Source organism: Haemaphysalis longicornis, unplaced genomic scaffold (assembly GCF_048455015.1).
Source record: "Haemaphysalis longicornis isolate Haplotype H1 unplaced genomic scaffold, Haemaphysalis longicornis Haplotype H1 scaffold_6, whole genome shotgun sequence".
NCBI classification, from domain to species: domain Eukaryota; kingdom Metazoa; phylum Arthropoda; class Arachnida; order Ixodida; family Ixodidae; genus Haemaphysalis; species Haemaphysalis longicornis.
In genome coordinates this window covers 26,622,487-26,634,116 of record NW_027526407.1, presented here as the reverse complement: position 1 = coordinate 26,634,116, position 11,630 = coordinate 26,622,487, and the positions used below count along the sequence as shown (strand labels likewise).

The following is an 11,630-nucleotide window of genomic DNA, read 5'->3' as shown; positions in this document are numbered from 1 at the left end:
TTCGTTTTGTTTCCATAAAAAAACATGCCCTGCTATATCCCTTGTAACTTGGGCAAGTCTTTTTCGTGTTTTGTTTGAGCTGCCTTCATTTTTTACTAGGAATTTGAATAAAAATTGAATTGATTGAAAATTTGGAAATCTTGCCTGAGCATACAACTTTACCATTGAATTTCTGAAGGGTCCTACTGAACTGCACCCTAAAATGGCACAGGCTCAACAATCCTTCCTACTACAAGGAAAGAATGGCATTCTGCATTCTTGACCTCATTGGCTCTAGCACAAAAAGCACCGCTCTGCGCATCTCTTGCAAGATACCTAAACATCCCCAGCGTCTTCTGGAAATCTTATTGACTCGCCCACAGCTTCAAGCTAACATACATGTGTGGTTTACGGAGTCATACAAAGCAGGTTTCTCCGTGGCCCCGGACGGCAGTGTATTCTCACGACAGTAGCTAAACCCTCCTGCTCTCCTGCTAGCCACTGTAGTCCCGCCTCTCGCACAGCTGGTTGGACCGCCGGCCAGTGCAGAGAGAGAACTCAGCAAATCTACATCACGAGGCCGTTGAAGGCGGGCGGTTTGAGTAGTACGGCATGCCGACCACTAAAATATGAGTTTTGCTCAAACTAGACGTTTTCATGGCACAAAACAGTATGGCGTTTCTTAAATGACATTTCAACAGTTCACGTCGACTTAATATTTTCCTTTATCGTCCCTTTAATAATGCCTAAACACACTGCAAGTTAGAAGTTTAACTGTTAAGAAATGAAGGCAGTAAGAACTTTTCATAAAAATGTTTACAGCGCCCTACGAGTTCGCTGAAAAAATCTATCAAAATGCACAGAAACCTGCATGCATTTCTGTTCACTGTATACAAAAAGGATGCACGATTGCAAGCCGCATACGCCCATTTGCATTTGCACTTAAGTATGTGCTGCTTGTTTTGAGACACCCACTACACAACTCAGTTCTACAAAAGGTGTCGACATTCAAGGGACTTATCATTTCTAGAACCCTGGGTTCACAGCACTGGCATTTCACAATGACATCGGGGCTAGCCCACAGGAAAGGATGGCTTTGACACAAAAACAGACCGCACTGCTCGACGTGAATATCCAAGTGTCCAATGTTTTGCTGTATGAACTCCTTTCTTGCACTCTCCTCACACAAAAGCCCTCTCTTCATTGCGTAAGTGGCTCGGCACTTCTTTCCCATTAAAGCACTCAGTAGAGACCGAGCATCGTGAGGTCCCATTTTTGTCTGCCATGTTTTTACCCATGTGTGCACTCTATGTACTGTTGAGGCAGTTATCAACCCCTGTCTGTAATGATGCCAAAGGCGCGAACCACTGTGAAGCCTTGTTGCACACTCGACAGCAGCAATAACTTCAGCCGAATATTCTAGTGCTTTTGACTTTTTGATGACGTCAAGACACCACAGAGGCAGACTTTGAGGCACTTCATCACCTCTTGTTGGTTTAGTGCTTCTTACTGGCAAAAATTCATTGACCTCCAGAACGTCAGCGAAGCACTGCAGTCCACTTTCTTTTAGTTTTTTGTGCAAGCTAATTAGGCTTCGTGTGGCCATGGCCTCCCTTTCTGGCTTCAGGGACGTATATCTCATCCGTTTGTTGTGATGTTCTGGAGTGGTGCTTAGTCCCTCCCAGGTGTCCTTGGAGAAGACCAGCTCACCGAAATTATTGGGCCCTTTTTTGGGGTCTCTAGGCCTGTACCACTGTCTCTCGGTCTCAGTGCATGACAGAGAATCTGGCACAGTTTTGAGGTCATGCTGAACGAGGTACATAGCCTGTGGCAGCGCTCCAGCGGCGATGGCGCTGGGGCTGAGCGACAACCAATGACAGTGGGTCACGCGTCGCCGGTGCGCAAGCAGCCACGAACGCCACGAGCGTGGAACAAAACGGGGTCCCAGTTTTTGGGTGCACGGCAAAGCGTTCAGACGTGTCTCGGCTCGTCTCTCTGTCGCGTTCGCGACATTGGTGACCCGGACGCTGCAGCGGAGTCAAGGAGCCAGAATGGACCCTCCTCGCGACACCGACGGCAATTCTGCGTCCTCCGCTGCCTCTTCACACGGCATCTCCGCCATCGCCTGCCGTTTGCATACCTTCAGCGCCGAGCACCCCGACATGTGGTTCCTTCAAGCCGAGGCAAGTTTCCGACTGAGCCACATCACGTCGCAAGAGAGCCGCTTCAACCATCTCCAACAGTCACTACCTATTGAAATCGCAGTCCAGGTTCGCGACATCCTCGCAAACCCACCTTCCACGAACCATTACGACGCATTCAAGGCTGCCATCATGAGCCGCTCGATGCCTTTGAATGGCAGCGTTTCCAGCGGCTGCTTTCTGCGGAGGAGTTGTGTGATCGTCGACCTTCTCAGCTCCTTCGCGAACTACAAATCCTGCTCGGCGACAACACCTTCCGCCACGGACTCCCGTTCGCTGAAATACCTTTTCATATAACGGCTTCCCTAGTCTGTGCGAATGATCCTCGCGACGGCTTGTGACCTTCCCTTGCCACAATTGGCCCCGCACGCCGACAAGATAATAGAAGTCGCCACATTACCTTCGTCTCCATCCACGGTGGCATTCGCTAGATCTCCCGAACATACCACCGTGGGGGCTACCACCTCGCTCTCACCGGCATCCAACGACGTCACCGCTCTACAAGAGCGCATGCAAACCCTAGAGGAGCTTGTCGCGTCTGCTGGCTACCGCTCGTCGCAAGGGTGCAACACTCGTCGGTTTCACCGTTCTCCCCGTCCCTCGTCGACGCACGTTTACCGTCAGGAGTACACAACGCGCCAGCAGCCCCGTCACACTGATTCCTTGTGCTGGTACCATCGCCGCTTCGGTGCAGCAGCGCAACGTTGCACCCGTCCTTGTGGCTGGTCGGGAAACGCGACGAGGGATCGTTAGCGGCGGCGACCGATTCCCCAGCCAGCGACAGCCGCCTCTTCTACATCACAGATGCAACGACTGGTCAGCGTTTTCTAGTTGACACTGGGGCTGAAGTGAGTGTCGCCACGCTAATTCATATGACCGCACTCAACCACCACTGTGCCATCTCCAAGCTATTAACAAGTCCACCATCCCCGTGTACAGGACAAAATCCCTGATTGTAAACATCGGCCTACGCGGTGCGTTCCGCTGGATTTTCCTCATGGCCAACGTGAGTCACGCCATTCTAGGAGCCGATTTTCTTTCGAACTTTGGCCTCCCCGTTGACATGGCCCGAAAAAGAATCCTGGACGCCGCAACCAACCTTTCTGTCACAGGCCGATCGTCTACCGTTTTCCCATTCGCCTTTACGCTTCTTTGCGACCTACCTTCTCCGTACCGGTAGTTGCTGAATGGGTTTCCTTCCTTGACTGCACCTCCCGACTGCACAAAGCCAGTGAAGCATGACGTCGTTCATCAGATCATTACAACCGGTCCCCCTACGCATGCCGTGGCGCGTCGCCTTGCTCCGGAGAAACATAAAATCGCGGAGCAAGAATTTCATCACATGGTTGAGATTGGCATTGCTCGCCCGTCCTCGAGCTCATCGTTACACATGGTCCCGAAGAAATCTGGTGACTGGAGACCCTGCGGTGATTACCGCTCCTTGGACGTGGCCACTGTACCCGACAGGTACCCCCTACCTAATATACAGGACTTCACCAATAACCTCAGCGGATGTACCATATTTTCAAGGCTTGACCTCCGGAAAGCCTACCACCAAATCCCTGTAGCCCCGGATGACGTCAAGAAAACTGCCATCATTACACCGTTTGGCCTTTTCGAAATCACCCGAATGCCTTTCGGATTGCGCAACGCAGCTCAGGCTTTTCAACGCTTCATAGATGTCGTCCTCCGTGGCCTGGCTTGCCTTTTGTTTTCGCCTACATAGATGACGTTCTTGTCGCCAGTTCGTCGTTATCTGAGCATCTGCACCATCTGCGGATAGTTTTCGAACGCCTAGCAGAGCATGTCCTCATCCTTAACAGCGAAAAGTGTGCATTCGGATTGCCGTCATTGGAGTTTCTCGGTCACCTCGTCGACCGCAATAGAATTCACCCTCTACCAGACAAAGTGAAGGCCATAATCGACTTCCCTCGACCTGAGTCCTTACGCCAACTGCACCGTTTCCTAGGACTGGTGAATTATTACCGACGGTTCATCCCAAACTGTGCGGCCATTGTGCACCCTCTCGAAATTTCCCTTCAAGCTTCCAAGTCTACCGAGTGCAGGCTTGAATGGCCTGAAACTGCCGATCGCGCATACACTACCATCAAGGAACGCCTGGCTTCTGCTACCCTTCTTGTGCACTCGCGCCACAACGCTCCCACGAGCCTGATGGTAGACGCATCCAACTGTGCGGTTGGAGGTGTACTTCAGCAACACATCCGTGGCACCTGGCACCCTCTCGGTTTCTTTTAGAAGAAGCTTTCTCCAACTGAGCAACGCTACAGCACCTTCGGGCGGGAGCGCCTGGCGGCATATCTCGCTGTTAAGTATTTCTGTTTTTTCCTTGAGGGCCGCAGCTTTGTGATCTTCACCGATCACAAGGCCCTTACGAACGCCTTCAAGTCATCGAAGTCTACATATTCTCCCCGAGAGACGGGACACTTGGCGTATCTTGCCGCAGAGTTCACGACGGACATTCAGCATGTCAAGGGAGTTAACAACATCCAAGCCGACGCCCTTAGCCGTATTTTGGCCATACAACGCTCCGGTTTCAGTACTCACGAGTTCGCTCAAGGCCAGCGAGATGACGAGGAGCTCCGAACTCTGCGTTCTTCAAACAGTTCCTTTCTGCAACTCCAGGACATTATCTGCCTTGATTTGGGACTCAGCATCGTTTGCGACATTGATCCGATTTCAGGCTGCAGACGACCGCGCCATCCTGCTTCTCTCAGGCGCATTGCTTTCAACTTTATTCACCGTCTCTCTCATCCTGGAGTTCGTGCCTCACGGCGTTTGGTCGCCGAGAAATACGTCTGGCCTGGCATGAATTCTGACGTACGCGCATGGGCTCGTTCCTGCCTCGCCTGCCAGCAATGCAAGGTCTCTCGGCATACCACATCACCTCTGGCCCATTTTCCCTTGCCGGACTCTAGGTTCTCCACAATTCACGTCGGCCTCGTTGGCCTGCTACCACCATCTAAGGGCTACCGTTACATCTTGACAGTGATCGACCGTTTTACTCGCTGGCCGGAGGCGGTTCCAATCGACGATATAACGGCTGAGACTGTTGCTTCCACACTTATGTCCACGCGGATCGCCCGTTTTGGCGTGCCGTCGGAGATTATAACAGACCGTGGCCGCCAATTTGAGTCTACGCTCTTTCACCGCTGGACATGCCTACTCGGTGTAAGGCACATAAAAACAACGGCCTACCATCCTCAAGTCAACGGCATGGCCGAGAGGTTTCATCGTCAGCTAAAGGCCTCATTGATGGCTCACGAATCACCTGAACAGTGGACAGCTCACCTTCCTATTGTGCTGCTATGATTACGCACTGTCATCAAAGAAGGTCTTGGTTGTGTCGCCTCTCAAATGGTGTATGGCACGTCTTTGCGCTTACCGGCAGAGTTCCTGGTTCCTTCCAAGCCACAAGACAACCTTTCGTCCACTGGACTGTCCTACGTAAACGATTTAACCGTTTTTCAGCTCTATCCGTCCCCAACCACCACGGTCGTGTTCCACCAAGCACACTTTTATCCATCCAAACCTTTCTGACAGCCAGTAGGTTTTCATCCGTGTCGACAGTACCCGCCGGCCACTTCAACCGCCACACACCGGCCCTTATGTCGTCATTTCACGCTCTGACAAGACGTTTACAGTTCGCGTCAACGGCCGCGACACCGTCGTTTCCATCGATCGCCTCAAGCCCGCATTCACCGAAGCTGCCCTGCCTGCGTTCCACTCCACCACCCACCATTCCACCCTGAACACCACCAGTCTCCCTTCCCTTCGCACCACCATCCATGAACTTCGCAACGCAAAGACTGTGCGTTTTGCTGTACCACTCTCTAGACGGACTCCTCCTCCAGACTCCATCTCAAGGGGAGACGGCTATGTGGCTGTGCTCCAGCGGCGATGGCGCTGGGGCTGAGCGACAACCAATAAGAGCGGGCCACGCGTCGCCGGTGCGCAAGCAGCCACGAACGCCACGAGCGTGGAATAAAACGAGGCGCCAGTTTTTGAGTGCACGGCATAGCGTTCAGACGTGTCTCGGCTCGTCTCTCTGTCGCATTCGCGACAAGCCCATACAAAACACAGCACAGGTGTTTGCATGTGGATCCTTTGCCTGCAACACAGGCGGAGGTGCCTGCAACAATCTCACCATCGCTTCTTAACAGCCTAGCTGACACCTTATATATAGTTCTTGTTGCCATCGATGCCAGCACATCTGTACGTGCAATAGTCTCGTGGCTCTCTGTTGAAGAAAACTGCAGCTTCTGCAAATGACCAGAGGTGAACAAACGCAAACCGGCATCTCTGTGCTTTTGTGCACCCTTGCTTTCTATGTACCTGCACTGGAAGAACACAGTACATGAACATTTTTGAAAACATATTGTGTGAATGAAAGTGTGAATTGTGTGAACTATTTACAACACTGCTATTTGCCTGATAGTCGAATTCAATGAGAACTCATAGCCATGCTTCCATTTTCACTTACATCTTGAAAATCTACAGAAATCTCCCTTAAAAATTATCACTTGATACTAAAGCTTCCGGTTACGCTGCTACCACTGGAAATTTTGCACCAATTCCTTCAGTAAATTTTTTTTTAAGTAAAGAGACTATTTGCTCCCAAACTTTGTAGTGCACACTTGCAGGCTTTGCTGCATACCAGCACACTTTGCTTTTTATTGTTAAGTAGTATAGACCACCCTAATATGGCAATATTTTTTTTGTCGGCATTGTATCCGATATGCCAACAGAATATGCACAAGCTGCACTCTCAATGAGTTGCACTCTCTCATGAGGCATGTTATGCCACTTGGGTGCTTTGTACAAAACGTACTGCTAAGCATCTGTGGCTGCATTTAACTATAGGTGAATGACCAGTAATGTGTTGCAAGATGCTCTGCTTCCACACTGCTTACTTATAAATGTGCTCCTTTCGAAAGAATGGGTTCAAAGACCTTGTTTCATTCATCCATTCTTCCTTGTTAATATTGCTTGGAACTAACGCCATGATGACAAAATGGCGAAGGGTCCTACAAAAATAAGCTGTGTTAGCAAGTGGCTACGTGGCCTTTTTTTCAGAAATTTTCGTTCAGCACTTTCTGCAGTCACGAAAAAAGCCTGCTAGGACACAAAAAGCTGTCGACTAACAACATTATTAGGTTCTTGCCTTAAGTAACTATAGGTAGTGCAAGAATAAACTAAAATATTCGCAAAAACTTGGTTTCACAGTTTAAAGGTATGCCTCATAACACAACGTGTGCTAGCAACCAAAATTTGACTAATCCGTTACAATTAAAATGAACGTAATGCTATTGCACATCAATGTATTGTTGTCTTTTTTATTACAACACAGCTCAACAAATCAATTAAACTGAGCCCTCAAGGATAGCTAGACTGCCTTGGAACCTTAACAAGTCACTGCTGTTGTGGTAGGGAAAAAAGTAATGCTGCGTTCTAGATTACTAAGACCACGTTCTAAAACACAATGGAACATCTTTTACATAAACCTAGATACAGCGGATGGCAACACTACAATCACACGAAACCTTTAACTGGTGCACGCAGCCTACCAAACCGAGTAGGAAACGCGTGCGTTAACTAAGCGAACGCGCAGCAGCTCGGCACAATCGTAACGTCGCAAGGCATATTACAGAATCCTTTCGCCCTAACTTCGTCGGTGCATGAGACCCACGCTAGAGAAGCACGGCGGGTAATACACACAGACAATGTTATCGTAACGAAACCAATGACAAAGGCGGCCTCAGCAGTGTTTTACAAATATTAAACGAACGCGAGGTTTCAAAACTTCACTACTGACTGACTGCAGGCCACACACATTGCAGCCCATCAGTTCAGCGCCTGGTTCGCTTCATTCCTCCGTAAATGCGTGCGAGTATTCCTAGAAAACAAAAACCAACACCGCCGATTACGTTTCTTCCCGTTCGTTGCGCAGCGTCGCAAGATGTGGAGAGCTCAGGGTCAGTTTGGCCAAGTTGCTTTCCGCATATCATAGCTTTGCGCTTGCGTGCGCTTGCTCACTGAAACAAATTTTGCTCTTACGACGACAGAAACATTATTTCGCCTTGTAAAAAATTGATAATGATTGAGCAAATATGAGTAAAAACAATGCGAAGCGACGCAAGTGCACCAGCTAACGACGACGCGATGCGGTCGCGTTTTTGCACAACCGGCCGTTATTTTTTCTTTACCAACGCTAAAATTCCGGGCAAACACAAATGCAATACTTACTTTGGAGCTCCGAACACAGCTTTCCACCGTTTTCAGCCGTCGAAAACAGCGAGGATTTGCGCAAAACGTTGGCACATAGCAACACATGCAGGTAGCAAACGGGCCGCGCCGAACCAGAAACGCACAGAGTACTCCAATGGAGATGGCGGCAGCGCCGCTTCCGGAAATTGGCGCATGCGCCGATCGCGTGGTGAGATCGGTCTATTGGCCGGAGTGCATTCGCGGCTTTCGCAGGCTTGGCGCCTTAAGCTTGGGATCTTTCGCTGCTATGAAGACCTTGGATTTATCTACCGGACGAAGAAACGCTGGCGAGAAGTATAGAGGTAAGCCATAAGTTAACCGCAGTTAGATTTCGCCTCTCCATCTTCTTGGTGAATGATGAAGACGAAATAATAAGGTTGTTTTGATGCTCGAGCCGAGAGGACAATCTCGACTCCCTACTATGACCGAGGTCCGATGCTTGAAGCAGGTGAGCGATGAGGACGGCTTTTCTTGCTGAATATTAGGTTTATTTACACTATTTACATTACTCCAAGTATTTACATCAGGACAGAATGACGGTTACTTTGTCACTCTGCGCGCAACATCCTGTTCGGCCATGACTTACACTGAACTAGATCCCCTCGACCGACCCACCGACCCTGGACAAAACCCGACACTATGGTTTTGATCCCAAAAACCACGCGTCCAAAGGGGGCGTTCAAGAAAGAGCGAAAACCCTTTTCAACGTGATTCATTAGGAGCACAGATTGGCCACAAGAACCAACCAATCCTAAACAAGTCCCCACTAGCGGTCACGTGACCCAACACTCTCTCTCATGCAAATACTAGTACATTTCCCGCATACGTTATTGCAACCGACATGCAAAAACAAGACATCTGCTACCTGAAGTCACTGACCGCGCGGAGTGGTCGAACCATTACGTTAAGCGGGTGGCACCTGCTCAAAGCCAAAGCCGAACGCTTAGAGCGGTCTTCGCGCGGCTAGCATCTTACATTATCCTCGCCTTGCCGCCTTGCATTTTTCCCTGCGCACGCTGGCACAATGAGGGAGTCGTGGGCTAATCTCTTTCCCAGACTAAGGGACGCCGCTGCCCGCCGCGTGACTGGCGGGAAGAGCTGCTCCAAACCTAGGCGAGCATTCTCGAGGCGAATGACCCATGAACGAACAGCCCGTACGCCGGCTTCGCAAATCCTCAAAAGCTATACCGCGCTCCTTTTCGACACTAAAGCCCCTGATACATGGACCCAACGAGGGAGGGTCGAGTCGACTGGCGAGTTCAGCTACCTCGAACCCTCCATTCAATGAGTCGAGGCGAGGGGGCCGACGGATTGCCGGAGAAGGAGCTACCGTAGTTTTACGAATCCAACGCGCAGCTTCTTTTGCTAAAAGCTAGCCTTAAAATTTGTGTGCGCGTTACAATCGGGCTCAAAACCGAAACAGGTTTTAGATCGGCCAGCAACATTGCCATAGGCATGACGTTCTCCCAAACTCCAACTCAATCCAATAAAAAAATCCGTCCATATCACATGAGTGAATTTCGGCGTGCTCATTACTGAATGACATACCATGGTCAGCTTTGGCACATTTTTCTACTATTGCAATTAGCCCGTCACACGTAGAATTATGAAGGTCAAGACACTTGAAATCGCAAACAGCCAGCTTCAATGTTTCCCCACAAGAGTTTTATTCCCTGCAGGAGCTGGATAAGCAAGTTTACGAATCACAATTTATTTTTGTCTGCCACAGTTGCACGTACAAAATAAAATCTTCTTCTTCCAGGTAAGTAGTGTCATGTATTTTACACCCGCGCGGTAAAGCCGGCGTTCAATTTTTTTTTTTTTCAGATTTTCCTGCGTGAACCTACCCGCGCGGGACAATCGGTGGCGCGTTATAATCGCGCAAATACGGTATTCAGCTCCCTACTGCCCGCCGACTGAGCCCGACGAGCGCGTCAACCCAACCCCTGCCAGCGAGCCGAACGGACTCGCCCCGACGGCTTTTCAACTCACCGCGTCCGTCCAAAAGATGGCGCCACCAGTCCATGGCGCGCGCGCCGCTCGTGGGACCTTGTTCTCGGCGGTTGTACTCGATCTTTGCAAGAGGTAGCGTCAACATCCCCCTCGCGAGGGGCACGATCAAATGCAGAGCATTTCCGGGGCGCACGACGTTAAGTAGTTTGCGTTACGTTAATGTTGTTGCACTTGTGGCAACTGCTGACGAGAGAGCGTTCGTCAGCAGTAATTTGAATGAGTCAAGGATATAAGGCGTGTCCGTAGCCTTCCATTCTGTGTCGGCTTTGTGGGGCAGTGGGTAGAGCGTTGCGTACATTGCGTCCCGCCCGCAGGGTCGAGGGATCGAAACCTGGCGACGGATTGTAATTTTTTTTTATATAGTAGGCACAACGACGGCGCGGACTACGGACGCCAACGCGGGTGACATCGTGAGTTACTGAAATGCTCTGCATTTAAAAACCTGTCTATTTCAACTCAATGCGCCATCGTCGGGCCAATGTAAACGGGGCTTAAGAGACGACATCTTTAGCTTCCCGTCAACTCGTCAACCTTGAGGAACGACCGAGCCACTTCCCATTGCCGGCAAGCCATAAAAATTGGCCGCGTATCTGCTCCTTTCGTTGCAAATGACGTCAAAAGACGATAGTCTTTATCGGCTTTTGCGAAGTAAATGCCTCCCTTCGCTTTACCGCTCACCTCTCATGGTGTTCCTCTTGCGTCGCGCTCATCCCGAGGTAAAGACGCCAAATGTTTGCTTAAATCATTTTAAATTTTGCGCGTTCCACTGCTCCAAACCGGGTGTCTCGATGCGAACGCTGCCGTACGGCGAAGACGCGCGTTAATCGAGGCACCCTACTTCAACGTTTATAGAACCGCGTTTTCCTACTCCACGTGCGTTGCAAGCAGAATGTGGAAACTATCTAGTGGAACCTTGCGTAACTGTTGCTGGTTGATTTCTTAAAATGGCGCCAGAAGCTATAGTAGCGCGGGCGACAGCAGGCGACGGCGGAGTGAATTCTTTTTCTGCAGTTGATGAAGTATTTAATTTCGCAAAAGTCAAGCATGTTTGAATTTGTATAAAGGAACACTGCAAATATCACTTCTGTATTGATTTGTTGTCTCATATTTGCGTAATGTCTTGTTCTTCTTCAACAATGTTGACAACTATGA

At 49.9% G+C, this 11,630-nt stretch overlaps 1 pseudogene; it reads right to left on the bottom strand.

Annotated features, from left to right (window-relative positions):
* Window positions 1–749: 749 nt before the first annotated feature.
* On the bottom strand, window positions 750–7,203 carry LOC144142946 (uncharacterized; annotated as a pseudogene).
* Window positions 7,204–11,630: the final 4,427 nt, after the last annotated feature.